This window comes from Lycorma delicatula, chromosome 9, assembly GCF_047948215.1.
Source record: "Lycorma delicatula isolate Av1 chromosome 9, ASM4794821v1, whole genome shotgun sequence".
NCBI lineage: Eukaryota > Metazoa > Arthropoda > Insecta > Hemiptera > Fulgoridae > Lycorma > Lycorma delicatula.
Window position 1 is genome coordinate 32766507 of NC_134463.1, and position 15176 is coordinate 32781682.

The following is a 15176-nucleotide window of genomic DNA, read 5'->3' on the forward strand; positions in this document are numbered from 1 at the left end:
TTACAGTAAACAAGAACATTTTTTCTCTTATTATGTAATTAACATTAGTAATGTTATAACTATTACTATTACCTAACAACGTAAACCGTACAAAGTTTTTTACCTTCTTTTGAAGTCGTAGTCAATCAAAAAAAAATTAAAGTCGATTACCAAAATATAAATAAAACGCAAATAACTTTGCGTTTCATGTTTTAGGTATGAGTAAATAATATATAAGTTTGTGATTCGAATGTATAATTATAATTTGTCTGATTTTTTGAAAAAATGAAAAATTTATTACAGTTTATCAATCTATATTGTTTTTTTTTTTAAGGATAAAAATAGTATAAATTTTATCGAAGTAGATAGTTTTAGCAGAAAATATTTTGCAATATACAGAAAAAAAAGAATTTTTAATTTGAGAACCTTAATATTTCCTTTAAATAGGAAAGGTATAAATTCAATTTTCCATATAGGATTTATCAATTTTTTGTTCTTGGTGTAAAATTTAAAGAGATTTTCTTAACCAATATTTCTGAACAAGATGAGATGTATTTCTCTCTCTCAAAAAATAAATTATTTAATTGATAAAAATACTGTTTATTAATTAATCATAATAAAACATGTAATAATTTGTTTAATTGAAAATCTTAATATTTCCTTTAAATATGAAAGTTATGGATTCATTTTTTGATATAGAATTTAGCATTTTCTGTTCATGATGAAAAATGTTAGGACAGTTTCTTAACCAAGATTTCTGAAAAATGTACGAGATGTATTTTCTCATCCCTCAAAAAAAAAGAAAAATTAATCGATAAAAATAAAATTTTATTTATTAATAAATTATTTTTTATTACGAATTGTTTAGTTCTGCTTTTAACTTCTAATTTTACCATATTTATTTTTAACTATAATTTTTTTTTAAATGTTCAAGAGAGCTCAAAAAAGTATGGTTAAATAGAAAACTATCGCTAATTTAAATCTACCTTTACCAGCCTCCGTGGCGCGAGTGGTAGCGTCTCCGCCTTTCATTCGGTGATCCTGGGTTCGAATCCCAGTTAAGACATGGCATTTTTCATATGCTACAGATTTCCATTCGGATTAAATGTTCAGAGCAGTCGATGCCCGCAGATTTTATTAAATAAAAAAAAAGATATAAAAAAAGGATCTACCTTTATTAAAATTAAAAATAATTCGATTAACTTCTAACAGAAAAAGAATTTATCATATTATTAATTAATAATTAAAAACCCCACTTACCAACAATTTTTTTATATATGCTTTCGAGCGCTTTCAGAATAAAATTCCGTCATCAGGAACTAAAAAATTTTTTTATTATAAACTTATTAAAACTAAAACATCTTTGTCATGTAAATTTGTTTATGTAACTTAATATAATTTAACAGTGGTCGTCATAGTTATGTCGACAACGTGAAATCATCCGATAATGACACCGATAACGATGGAGATATTCGTAATGACAGGACGTTAAGTCGACGTAATTTTAAATTATGTTATGTTACACTGTTAAATTATATTACATTATATAAAGAAATTTACATAACAAAGGAGTTTTAATAAGATTACAGCATAAAATATTGTGTAGTTCCTGATGATGGAATTTTAATCTGAAAGCGCTTGTTGGTAAGTGGGATTTTTAATTATTAATTATATAACCAATCTACGGGCCATGTTTTATAAAATTATTTTTTAACATATTATTAGAAAATTCTTTTATGATTTTTCAAACGTGTTTTCATTTTTTAATACGAATGTTTTCTATCGATCTATGACACGGAAGTTTCAGTTCAGATATGGAAGTTCACTTTCCATAACCATGACGGAATGATATAAATGGTGTCAGGTGTTCTTTCTAATTAGTTTTATGATTAGAAATCATTAAAACAGCACGAGATAAAGGGTAGAAGAGATCTTATTAAATATAAGATAATGAAATAAGTTTCATTGGGCGAACGAAGGAGAAGGAAGGGTTGTTTTTGTTTAGATGTAGGGGTTAAAGGTCACCTATATGTGATACCGGGTTGAAAGTTCAGGACAATGATTAGAAGAGCCGCCACCATCGTCGGTGGTTTTGACAGGTTTCTTTTCCCCGTCCCCCGTTTGCACTCTACCGTTATAGTACACAGTCTTCCAAAAGGAGAGACCGTAGATATCCAGCCGTTAATTTCCTTATAATAACAACTGCAAGTGTTACTCGGCTTCCCTCGACCCGTACACTTCTCCCACATCCACACAGAACAACATCGTCCCTCATAACACAGCAACCCTTAACGAGATTTTTCCTCCCAAAAGGGTTGAGAACCAAACGTCAGGGGAAAACATCTGTTTCTACCCTTGAGATAAGAATTCTTCTTCCCTCAATATAGTATACGCACACGTACAAATGTACACGTCGTCACACATACACACAACAGATATAATATAAAGAAAGCTGCACACGAATCGGGTACGTTCCTGTCGGTTTGGTTTCATTCGGGTGGCTGTACCGTTTTGTTATTTATTTATTTATGAACCATCATACAACTGTAACTATTCAATCGTATTTTTTTGTTTTGTTTTTACCCTATTTTTCGCCTTTTTAAACTACCCTCTTTTATTATTTATTTTCATCATTTCAAACAATCTCTGAATTTATTAATCACAACGACCATGTTTATCTTTTGAACTGAGAAAATAAACTGCAGAAAAAAAATCAGTACCTTGCATACATACTTGTTTTTAATCTGTTTCTTGACTTTTGTTATCAAAAGATTTACTGAGAATTATGTTATTTTATAAGAAGAACTTATTTAATGTTATTCTTATTATAAGGAAAAATTATCACCGTAGAAAACAATTCCAGCTGTACCAATCAACTTGTAATGTTATTTCTTCCTGAGAAAATCCTTTTTCCTTGGAATTATATGTCCTATAATTCCAAAATATAGACTGATTGATTATAACTGGATCCATTTACCCGTAATCAGATGATACATATTTCAAAAGTTCATTGCATGAGATATAAAAGAAAAAAAATAGAAAAAGAACCATTAAAGACGTCATTGTGATTTCCAATCGGTACTCCAAGAATTTTAACCAAACAACAAATATTTCGAAAAATAAATAATAATTATAAAATATTTGTAGGTAAATTGATGCAGTATTCAAATTACTTTCGAAAATATCTTTAAAGTATATTTGGTGTTCGTAAGGGCATCAGGCTGTTAAAATTCCCCCAAAGGTTTTAGCTTGGCATTAAAAGAAAAACATAAACTTAATTTTTTTCTATTTATTTGTATAGTTAAAGTGTTGATGCAATTTAAACAGGAAGAAATTTCGTTTTCGTTATCACGATTTATCTTTTTTATATAATGTGCTGATGGTTTCTATTATAAGTGATTCTATCTCTTTATTTTACCGAATAAACCCAAAGGTTTTTTCCCATTTCTTTTTAAATATATATGTCGGAGAGGCGAGGAGATTTGTCAGGGATTCAACGCCTTGTGCTTCACTCATTCCCACCATTACAAGTGGAGAATATATACGATTACGATAAAGTTCAATTAATAAAAATGAGTAGATAACTCGTACAATGAAATAATTACAAATGATAATTATCACTTATCAATAACTCAGTAGCACACGAATTACAATATAAGATTAATTCAATTTAGAATTCAAATAATATTAAAACAACTTGCGATAGACCGAGGCTCAGGGAAATAACGAATTCGCGATCACCAGGACGTCTGTTCGATCTGGGTTCCAAAGCAAGACTACCCTTTCTCCATATTCTCAAATAATATACCTACTGCATATTTCCTTTTCCTTATTAATTTTATGATACCCCTATCGTCCTGGGATCCCGACTACGTTGACAACCATGTGCCTACCTAGGCCTAAGCCTACCGCAATAAAACAATTTAAACCTTATTTTACAAAATATTACAAGTAATAGTACATTTCTTAAAACTACTAAAAATACCGATATTCTAAAGAATATTCTCATCGTTTTGTCGGAAGATACTCCACTGTACTTTATTCTCCGACATATATATATATATTTTTTTTTTTTTTAATTTTTCACATATAAGTAATTTTTTATTAAGTTTTTGAAACATTGATCTCCAGAGCTTTTAAAAATGTCTGCTCTTTTTTACAAATTTTCTATTACCAGCTGAAATGTTATTATTGTTGCTAACTATTGCAATTTCGGCTCGAATATTGTCTTTTAATACTGCTTAATATAACAAGCAATTTTATTTAGGTAGCTCTAAAGAAAACAGTAAGGTGCCGTCTAATATGATTACCTTGAAAACCACCAAATATGTAAAAATTTCTATATTATTCAGTTGCTGAAAGGTGATGTTAGGAAATCATTTGTGGCTGTTTAGTGTAAAATTTGGCTTCACCCTATTGGAACCAGGCCACCTAGATTTCATCTGCAAGATTTGGGATAAAAAATGTTCACTCACTTGTCGATATCAATTTTGACCAAATATTTAAAAGTACATCCTCACAAGATTCAATTAGTTTAGACATTAACCTAAAGTAACTTTCGATTGGGCCTACATCACAAACGTTCGTTATTAAAAACAAAGGATTTTAATGCTTCTTTTTTCGATAGTTTAGGGATATATCAAAATCCATTTTCAACACGACTGTCAACAAACAAAATTTGCATTTCTGGGGTACTAACAATTCACAAGTTATAGACTAACACTACTTGTATCCACAAAAACTGACGGTATGGCTTGCAGAAAGAACCAAATTCTTTTTTTGGTATGAAGAAAACTGTACTACAACACTTTGAACAAAAATCGGTTCAAAGTGACTATAGTACATTCTCAAAGTGACGCTACATTCTCCATCACAGATTCAATATTATTGCTAGAAGAAAAAAGATTGGTCTGCCTGATTTTCTGACAATGTTGCGAGTGGTTGCATCGGAAGTTGAATTCCTAGTATTGTTAAATCTTTTAAATTTCCAACTTTTTCGGCTCCAACTAATTCATTTAGACCAAAAGGTTGCACTACTTTGGCCTTATATTTCAGGATTGATTAAATTATTTTCTTGAAATTTAGCCCACATTTGAAGAAAATTAATTTGTGTTTGGGAAAGACTCACCTGACTTTCTAGGTAAAATGTTACTAGTTTAGTAATATTTATTCATATTTATTGTTGAAAAACGTGAAAGTGTTGTTTCTAATATATTACAAACAACACAAAAGTTGTTTTTTGCCATTTAATATGGCAAAAAACAATTTTTTTTAAATTAATAGTAAAAAAGTTGGCAAATTATTTCATGGCTTTACCGACAATTAACAAAAAAATTAGAGCCAAAAAAAAAGATATTTTTAGAGGTGGAGAATAAATTTTAAGAAATATTTTTCTTATATAGGTTAAGTAAGTTTTCTCTGAATTTAACACCCCTCTTCAATAAAGACTGAAATAAAAAAAAGAAAATTTTCAAAAACTTCTCTCCATTTTAGGTCCTAGGTCTATAATTTAAAAAAATTGAACCTATTTCTTGATAGCTATATATGTGCAGTATAAATTTTCAAAACATTTTTAAAATATATTTAAACTGAAGCAAAAGAAGAAAAAATATATTTCAGTTTTAAAATATGTTGATTGATTTAAAAAAAAAAAACGTGTTTTCATAATTTATAAATGCTTCGTAGGTAACGAAGTTTTTGCTAAAATGCCTGTGAAAAAAATTGGAATTGGTTTTTTCGCGATATCCATCATCCCCTCAACAAACTTTTGGAGAAGTATTTATGTGACCATTGCTCCATTCATAAAAAAATTTCAGCCAAATTTGAAGAAAATCGTTTTCATCAATCCTGAAATATAAGTCCAAAAGCACTGCGTACATACATATGTACGCAAATACATGCTTTTTTACCTCCTGGTCCGCAAACAAGCAATTCATTCCACAGAGGATGAGATGAATGTTCTGTAGCGTGTGTGAAAATGTCACACACGCTACGCACACGACGTGTCTGACTGGGATTCGAACCCAGGACCTCGGGGTGAAAGGCCGAGAGGCTACCACTCGCGCCTCGGAGGACGGCTGGTATAAATGAACTAGTTGAATTCTAAAACGTAGAGATTTGAAAAGACTCGATATCTCATTTTTAACATGATCACCATACTTTCCCCTTTCATATAGCTGTTCTAATTATATTCGTCAGGAAAGTAAAAATATAAATTTATGGTGATAAGAACTGACTTTTGCCCCCTAGTACTTGATGTCAAAATTGTTTTTTTCTAAACCTTTTTTTGGTTATTTGTAGCTTGTTCTTTTTTCATTATAAGGTTATTTTTGTAATTAAAATTTCTTAGTAATTATTGAAATTGAATACTTTTATGGCTTTTGTATTGCATAAATCATCAATAATATCTGACTTTTACTTTTTGTTTATTTTGTAGAAGCTTTGTTTTATTTTTATTTTTTTTTTTACTAAACTACAATGAAGAAATTTTATTTTATTAATTTGTTTCTCGTATGTAATTTTAACATTTTTATTTTTGTTATGAAAGAGCGGGCATTAATACCTATTAGCTCGGTAGAAATTTTTAACGTATGAAAAAATGCCTGACCAGGATTCGAACCGCGGGCCTTCACACGAAATTACTAGCGTTACCTACTACTACTCATTATTCATTTTATTAACACTGTATCATCTGAAATGTTTTGATTTTGTTTATCGTAATTAATTATATGAAGAATAAATCACCTAAATATCGGTTTGAATAAATAATAATTTTTAACTTGTTTTTTTTTTTATAAAAAAAGACATGTAGAAAATAAAAATTAGATAAAAAAAAAATATCTTAAAGAGTAATTAATAGACTATGTACATCCATAAATTGAGAAGAAATGATTAACGTACTATTTACATTTTTTAGGTAGCGTTCTTCAGTATGAAATAGTTTACAGCTTGCAGATCCGTCAAGTTAGCTTGCCAACTTTGTGTATCCATAACACAAAGAAATTGAAAAAAGAATGGGAATTTTTTGTTACTAACGTTCTTTTGTAATACAAAACCTACTGCCTCCTAACACCTTTTGTTTGTTATTAAGTAAATTAATAATATAGCGTTTATTCTTTTTTATTACGTAAAAAAAAAATATAATTTTTTTTTTTACATTTTAGTTGACTTTATTATTTTTTTAAATTAGCAAAATAGTTTTAAAAAATGTACTTTATCATTATTAAAAATAAATACCAAATAATATATTTATGTCTATATTAATATTTTTACTTACAAATATTAAACTACTGAAAATAGCATAAATTTAACCATTTACTAAGTGGGCCTACTCTAATTTAAATTATTATTAAGTGTGAATAAAACCTACTGAAACGATAATATTGTATATTGTTTCATCAAAACAGTTTATTTTATTATTTATTTATTTAAAAATATCCCCAATAATGTCCAATAACTCCAAAGTTTATATATAAATAAATATTTCTAGCCTAAAACTGGAGAAATTATGAGCAGTGAAATTTTTTGTTTATAATATTCTACTTTAATATATATTACAAACATTATATAATATTTATAGTTTGTAAAAATAAATGCAGTAAGTTTAAATGTAGGTATTACTTTTTTAAGCCGGTCTCCGGGGTGCGAGTGGTAGCGTCTGGGTCTTTCATCCGGAGATCCCGGGTTCCAATCCCGATCAGGCATCGCATTTTCACACGCTAAAATAATTGTCATTCATCTTATCCTCTGTAGTAATACCTAACGGTAGTCCCGGAAGTTAAAAAAAATTTAAAAAAACTTTTGTAAACAATAATTGAAATTGTATAATATGAAGTTAATTTTTTAATGAATGTTAGGTGTCATAACCTAATATCAACGGTTATGGGAAATTTGACAAGATTTTACAAATAACTCTTGAATATTATGTATCATCCAAAGAATAATAACCATCCTATATCAGGCTTAAAAAATAAATTTAGGGAGTGAAACTCTTTCCCTTACTTAATCAACCGAATATACGTTTCTTCAAAATTTTCATCACAAAGAATGACTATTACTCTCAAAGTTTTTGACCAATTGTATTTTAAATACTTAATACACTTTGCAGCGATAAAACATTGACTAGAACATAAGTAAAAAATTTAGTATTTTTTTCTAGTATAATCAATTGTTATTATTTTTTAATTTAAATATTTTAAAAAAAAAACTACGTGTAAATTTTTGATAATACTTGAAAATATTATTTCCCTAATAACGCTACATTTACAACAAAAAAAACTGAGAGTAATAAAAAAATTTCTATTTATAGACTGGAAGAGTAAAAATTTAATTAATTTATAAAACTCAAACATAGAAATATTATTTCCTATGAGTATTTAAAACTCAATATTGTTTGAGTATTTATAAACTTTGAATGTAATCTTCTTCTTGTAGTAATCAATCCTAGGATTGGTTTGCACCAGTCTTTCTCCTCCATGCAGTTCTATCGTATGCTAATCTCATTGTTTCCTTGTACGTTTTACACCCAACCTTCTCTATTGTCTGTTCAATATACCGCTTGGTCTTCCTCTTGAATTGTTTCCTTCAACTGTGCTCTCTGATATGGTGTACAACAATGCCGTAGTGCATGTCCTATCCACCTGTCTCGCCGTTTCTTTAATAATATCTGTAAACATGGCACTTCATCAATCCTTAAAACATACGGTATTTTAATAAAAAATTAATTTCATCCAACATTTTTCAGTGTACTCATAGTACAATGGTTGTAATAACATCATTGGTTTTTTTTTTATGAACTACAAAAAAACATATAACCTAAATTTTCATTACATCTGATGCTGTCACAGATTTATGTTTTGAATGTATGACCTTAATACCTTCTTCCCCTATTCATACAGCTTATTTTTTTCAAAAATTTAATACAATTGATCTCTTTCAACGCAGACTACTGCATTACAATCTCATGAATGTAGAATATAGATTTTGCTATACTAAAACTTTCCTGGGATATTAAAGAAAACGGGTGCCATCATATACAAATATATTCATTGGTATACATCTTATACAAATACTTTAATGTATATCTTCCCGTGAAAGACCGATGACTGGCAAATTTTGATATTCCCCGGTGAATTTCGATACTTATCAAATACGTTGGTGAAAGATCGAAATATTTGACATTCGGACCTTCGCCGATGTACGTTGACATCACAGAAGAGCTCTGGTGGGGGTGGAAACGATAAATGGAAATTAAAAAAAAAAAATCACCTAATAACAATCTCTAAAGTAAAATATTACGAGAAACCCTCGTAAAAAAAAGGAAATTTAAATTTAAGCCAAACATAACCTACGCTCGCTAATCTCATCAAATTAACGTTAAACATATGTTATTTTTCAGCATTGAAGGCGTTTAATCAAATTCACCGCACTTATAAAAAATGTATTCAGCATTTTATAAACTGTTAGGGTCAGTCAGGATATATGTCAGAACATGTTAATTGCATGAATGAACGATATCGATATAAAAAAATGGTCAGATGGTTTACCCTTTCTTCAGTTTTTTATAAAAATATTTTTATTTATAAAAATATTTTTATTCACCTCTCACCGTCAGTGCATACGTGAATTTAATTAATCGTTTCCAATGTTGGAGAAGAACATATAAAATTTCTTTATTTAACATTAATTAAACAAGGTTAACGATCACAGATTATGTTTGGCTTAAATTTAAACTTCCTTTTTTCTTACGCGGGTTTATCATAATCTATTTATCATAGAAATTGGTATTGGGTGATTTTTTTTTTTTTTTAATTTCCATTTATCATTTCGAACCCCGCCAAAGAATATTTGTGTATTTTCGATTTATACCGAAGGTCCGATTGTATAATAATATAAGCAAATATTTTGGTCTTTCATAGACTTATTTTTATGTGTTGACAATCACCGGAGAATACTAACATTCTCTAATTTCGGTCTTTCAAGATAACATATACGAGGTCTGTTCAGAAAATAACCGAACATTTTTAATTATGCGCCAGCGGAGATATTTAGTGACATGCGGTTGGCAGAATTGTGTTCCGCATAACCTCAACTGTAACCACATGTTCTTGGATTTTTGATTTCTCGTTTAGTTTTCATGTTATTGTTATTTGATTGTAACGTGTTTAAGTGTTAGTAGCGATTATTGTAATGTGCGATTTTTAGAGCAACGATACAACATAAAATTTTGCGTGAAACTGGGGAAAACTTTCACAGATACGTTTTAGTTTTTGAAACAAGCTTATGAAGATGATTCTCCGGGTTGTACACAATGTTATGGACGGTTTTCACGATTTAAAAGTGGTCGTCAGTCAATTATAGATGACCCATGAATCAGGAAGTTTTTCGACTTCAACTGATGATACCCACGTGCAAAAGATCAACGATCTAGTGCGTGCAAATCGCCGATTGACTGTCAGAGAAAGTTCTCTGTAAGTACAGAAAAGGTTAGTATCTCGATTTGTATCATGCTTTGACATTTTGACTGAAAAATTGGACATGCATCGAGTTACAGTAAAGTTTGTTCCTCTTTTGATGACCGAACAGCAGAAAGAACATCGAGTAAGTTGCCGACGAACGGATGTTCGTCGGCAACTTTTTGAAAAAGTCAGTGACTGAAACATTCACGCAAAGGATCATACCAAGTACAAAAGCTGGGTTTTCGGCTACGACATTGAAATAAAAGTTCAATCATAAAAAAATCGCACATTACACAGATCGTTACTAACACTTAAACACGTTGCACTCAAAAAACAATAACACAAAAATTAAATGAGATATCCACAATCCAAGAACATGTGGTTACAGAGGAGGTTATGCGGAACACAATGTTGCCAACCGCATGTCACTAAATATCTCCGTTGGCGCGTAATTAAAAATGTTCGGTTATTTTCCGAACAGACCTTGTGCATTATACATTTAAGGAAAATAAACTTTTTTAGGAAAATCTTGTCATTTTTGGATTGGTAAATTTAAATGGTCAAGAAGTTTTTAAATATCCGGGAACGAGTAATTTTGTTAAAACGTTTTTAACAGTACTCTTTTTTACTACTGTATTTCGGTTAATAAGCGTTTACGTTAAACTAACATACACATAGACATTTTTTTAATAAATGTATGATGTTTTATAATACATATATTGCCTTAATTAATAATATTGGTTCCTTTTTAACTTTACAGAAATTCAATTATAATTCTAAAAATTATGAAGAGGAAATACAATAAAGCTAGAAAAAGGAAATAAGTTGGCAAGATTTGACCCATTTATTATCATCTAGTATAAAAATACAATTTTATATTATTTGAATTGAATTAAAAACATGGAACTAGTTTATTATTTTTATTAGAGCTTGTTGCTAAATCGTATGGAAGAATTGTTTTTGGCGGCGATGGGTAATGTTAATATACACTTTTCTCTTGTTACTGGGTTGTTGTAGACGCACTCTGTATTATATTGTTACAAAATAGTGTAATTAGGTATTATATGAACGGTTGGTTGGTGATTTTGCGGTTGAAAGATACGGTGTCGGATGGGGTTTTTCATCGGAGAGGGAGGTACAAGCCTAAGGAAAAGAAGGGATTGCTAGATTTTAATAATTCGAATATTAAAGGGTCTGTTGAGATGTCCCGCATTAACCCAGATAGAATGTCACGAGGGGTATAGTCGTCTTTTAGTCGGTTGGCGGTAGGCTACGGTGCAGCGCAGGGCTCTCTCGGCAAATAACGAAAATGCCTAGAAGAGTGGGGTAATTAAGTTTGGTGTTTTGCATAACGGGCTGAAGCTTCATTAAGCCCAGACATCTCGCTGTCTTGTTTTGTCTTTTATTTATCAAATCATTTCGCCGGCACTCCAAGTAAAATTTATTGCTAATTATACCGCTGTAATTAATTTTATGGCCTCCATAAACGAGCTATATATACTCTCTCTATTTTTTATTTAAAAAAAAATTAGAACTCTGCGCTCACACTTATACCTCATCACTGCTTCCTGTGTTTACACGAATTTATTGGTGTCATTTTTATACACATTTTTCTTTTCTTTTTTTTTTTTTTGGTTGTTTAATGTTACTGCTTTACACAATTTTATGCCAACGACAAGAGTTAATATTTTGATTTAACTAGCAATTTGTTTTTTTAAAATGTTTCCTGTTGTCTAATTTTACATTTTTATTATTATAATTTTTTAATAAACATTGGTATTAATATAAAGAAATTACCCAGAAATATCGTTAGTTTAAATGACTAATAATAATGTTATGTCATCATAACTAACATATTTCTGTTCTTTTTTGTTTTTTTGTTCATATCATATATATTCTCTACTTCTTTACGATATTTCTTTCTTAACAATTTTATTCCTTTTTTTATTTCTGTATTTATATATTTTTTCCTAATTTCCTGGTGATATTAATTATATAAGTTTGTCTCTTAAAAAGTTGATTATTCATAAGATAGTATTTTATTATTAATAGATTTTATTGGTGTGTTTATTAGTTGCATCTTGTGTAGTAAGTTTAAGAAGTAAAAAACAATTTTTGGAATAAATTGTATTACTTCGGTCGCAATATATGATTAGACGAGAGAGGTAAAATTGAATTTTGTTTACGTTTTGAGGTATGAGGAGTACGAAAATACCATATTCATTTAAAATGTAATATCCAGAGAGATACAAAGAAAATGATGAAATTTGAATAATTATAGAAAACAATTTATTGACCGAAACCTAACATCGATTAAAACATCAAAATATCTAATGTCAGTTTTAGAAAATTACGTTAGATACATGTCTGCCACTACGTATTTCGAAAGTTACAGTTTTTTTTTGTTTTTTTTTTTTACTTTATATATATATATATATATATATATATATATAAAATTTGTGGCTCAAATACGTCCAAAATTACTTTATTAATTTTTTTTTTAAATTTAGTAGTATATTTGTGGTAGTGCATGTGAAGTTGTGTATATGAAAATGTGATAAAGGTTAGTTGAGTCGTTCTTGAGTTATACTCAATTTAAAGTAATCAGTAATCAACATAACCTCAATTTGAAGTTATGTTGACTACTGTTAACGTATGACAATATGTTACCATACTGTTTGACAATAGTCACCCCAATATGTGGTTATATTTAGTTTGTGTAGGTGTATTTTTCCTACCCACCCGGTTGGTCTAGTGGTGAACGCGTCTTTCCAAATCAGCTGATTTGAAAGACGAGAGATCCAGCGTTCAACTCCTAGTAAAGCCAGTTATTTTTACACGGATTTGAATACTAGATCGTGGATACCGGTGTTCTTTGGTGGTTGGGTTTCAATTAACCACACGTCTCAGGAGTGGTTGAACTGAGAATGTACAAGACTACACTTCATTTGCACTCAATACATATCATCCTCATTTATCCTTTGAAGAATAATCTAAACGGTAGTTACCGGAGGTGAAACAGGAAAAAGAAACGGTGTAGTTTTCGTAACCAAACCCACCGGGTTGGTATAGCGGTGAACGCGTCTTCCCAAATCAGCTGATTTGGAATTCGAGAGTTCCAGCATTCAAGTCTTAGTAAACTCAGTTATTTTTACACGGATTTGAATACTAGATCGTGGATGCCGGTGTTCTTTGCTGGTTGGGTTTCAATTAACCACACATCTCAGGAATGATCGAACTGAGATTGTATAAGACAAAACTTCATTTACGCTCAATACATATCATCCTTATTCATCCTCTGAAGTATTATCTGAAAGGTAATTACCGGAGGCTTAATAGGAAAAAGAAAGAAAGGTGTATTTTTCGGATATGCTTATGCAGTGGTGATTGAGTTGAAACTTGAGTGCTTGATCTTTAAATTATTGTTGTTATTATTTTTACTTTAAATAATTTTTATCTTCGACAAAATCCTCCAAGCGATGGCTAGTCATTGAAAATGCTAAACATTCCTTGGATTATAAAAATAGGACTAGGTTAGTAATAAATAAATAGACTTTTTTATAATCTCACCATCGGAGAAGGTATACGGCAGAGCTGCACGTAATCAACGTAATTATTTCAGAAAGTTATTTACAGAAAGGGATGAATGAGGTAAAAGAGGAGTTCGGGAAGTGCGAGCAGAAGGAATTCAAAGTTAAAGGTTAGGTATGGTGAGATTTATTTGTTATATAGCAGTATTGACAGATAGTGAGCAGGAACTAACGGCAATGTTGGAAGAGATAGAATTCGTGCTCAGTACAGGTTATAATATGTGCATCAATAAAACTAAGACTAAGATACTTGTGGCTAGTTGCAGTCAAAAGAAAGCACAATGCATACTGGAAGGAGAGTATTTAGAAATACTTTACATATTTTTGCTGTAATATAACGTAAGATGGCCGATCAGAAAAGGATATCAAACCAGGCTAAGAATGAATTTAACAAAAAATCCCTTCATTCAAACGAATAAAATGATGAATTCAAAAAGTAGCTGTTAAAAAACTTTATATGAACTTTTTTTTGTACAGAAGTGAAAACTGGTTCGTAGAGTGGAAGAAAAAGGAGAATTAAAGATTTTGAAATGTGGTGCTACCCCAGAATGAAAAAAATCCGATGGAAAGACAAAGTGACTAATGAGGAGATATGAAAAATGGTTGGCATTGATGAACCTTCCCTTTTGATCAAGAGCCAGCTGGGTTGACCATTTGTTAAGACATGACGGATTTACTAAAACGATATTAGAAGGTGTAGTGGAAGGAAAGAATGCTAGAGGAAGCCCGACATTCAAGTATATCTACCAGAAAATGAAAGACATTGGCTGTAGTGCCTGTAAGAAGGCGTAAGATTCGTACCGCCAGGCAGAACACTAGTTTGATGATGATGGACATCGAGAAATATAAAGAAATAATATTACAAAACTTTTTAAAATGTTTAAAAACTTGCTTTATACTTTTTAGTCGTACTTTAATTAAATTATTATTATCCATTTCATGAGTTTAATTGATATATTAATTTTAAAATATAACATCATATATTGAAATCCCCGCATAGCCGTTTTGCGGATTTTGCAATTTTTTACACCCGCACCATTAATTTACCCCCGTACGGGTGAATTTTTGCAAAAGTAATGGTTGAATATCGTGTTGTCACCAGACCTTAATAACTGTGCAAAATTTCATCAATAGGCAATGTCAGGAAGTA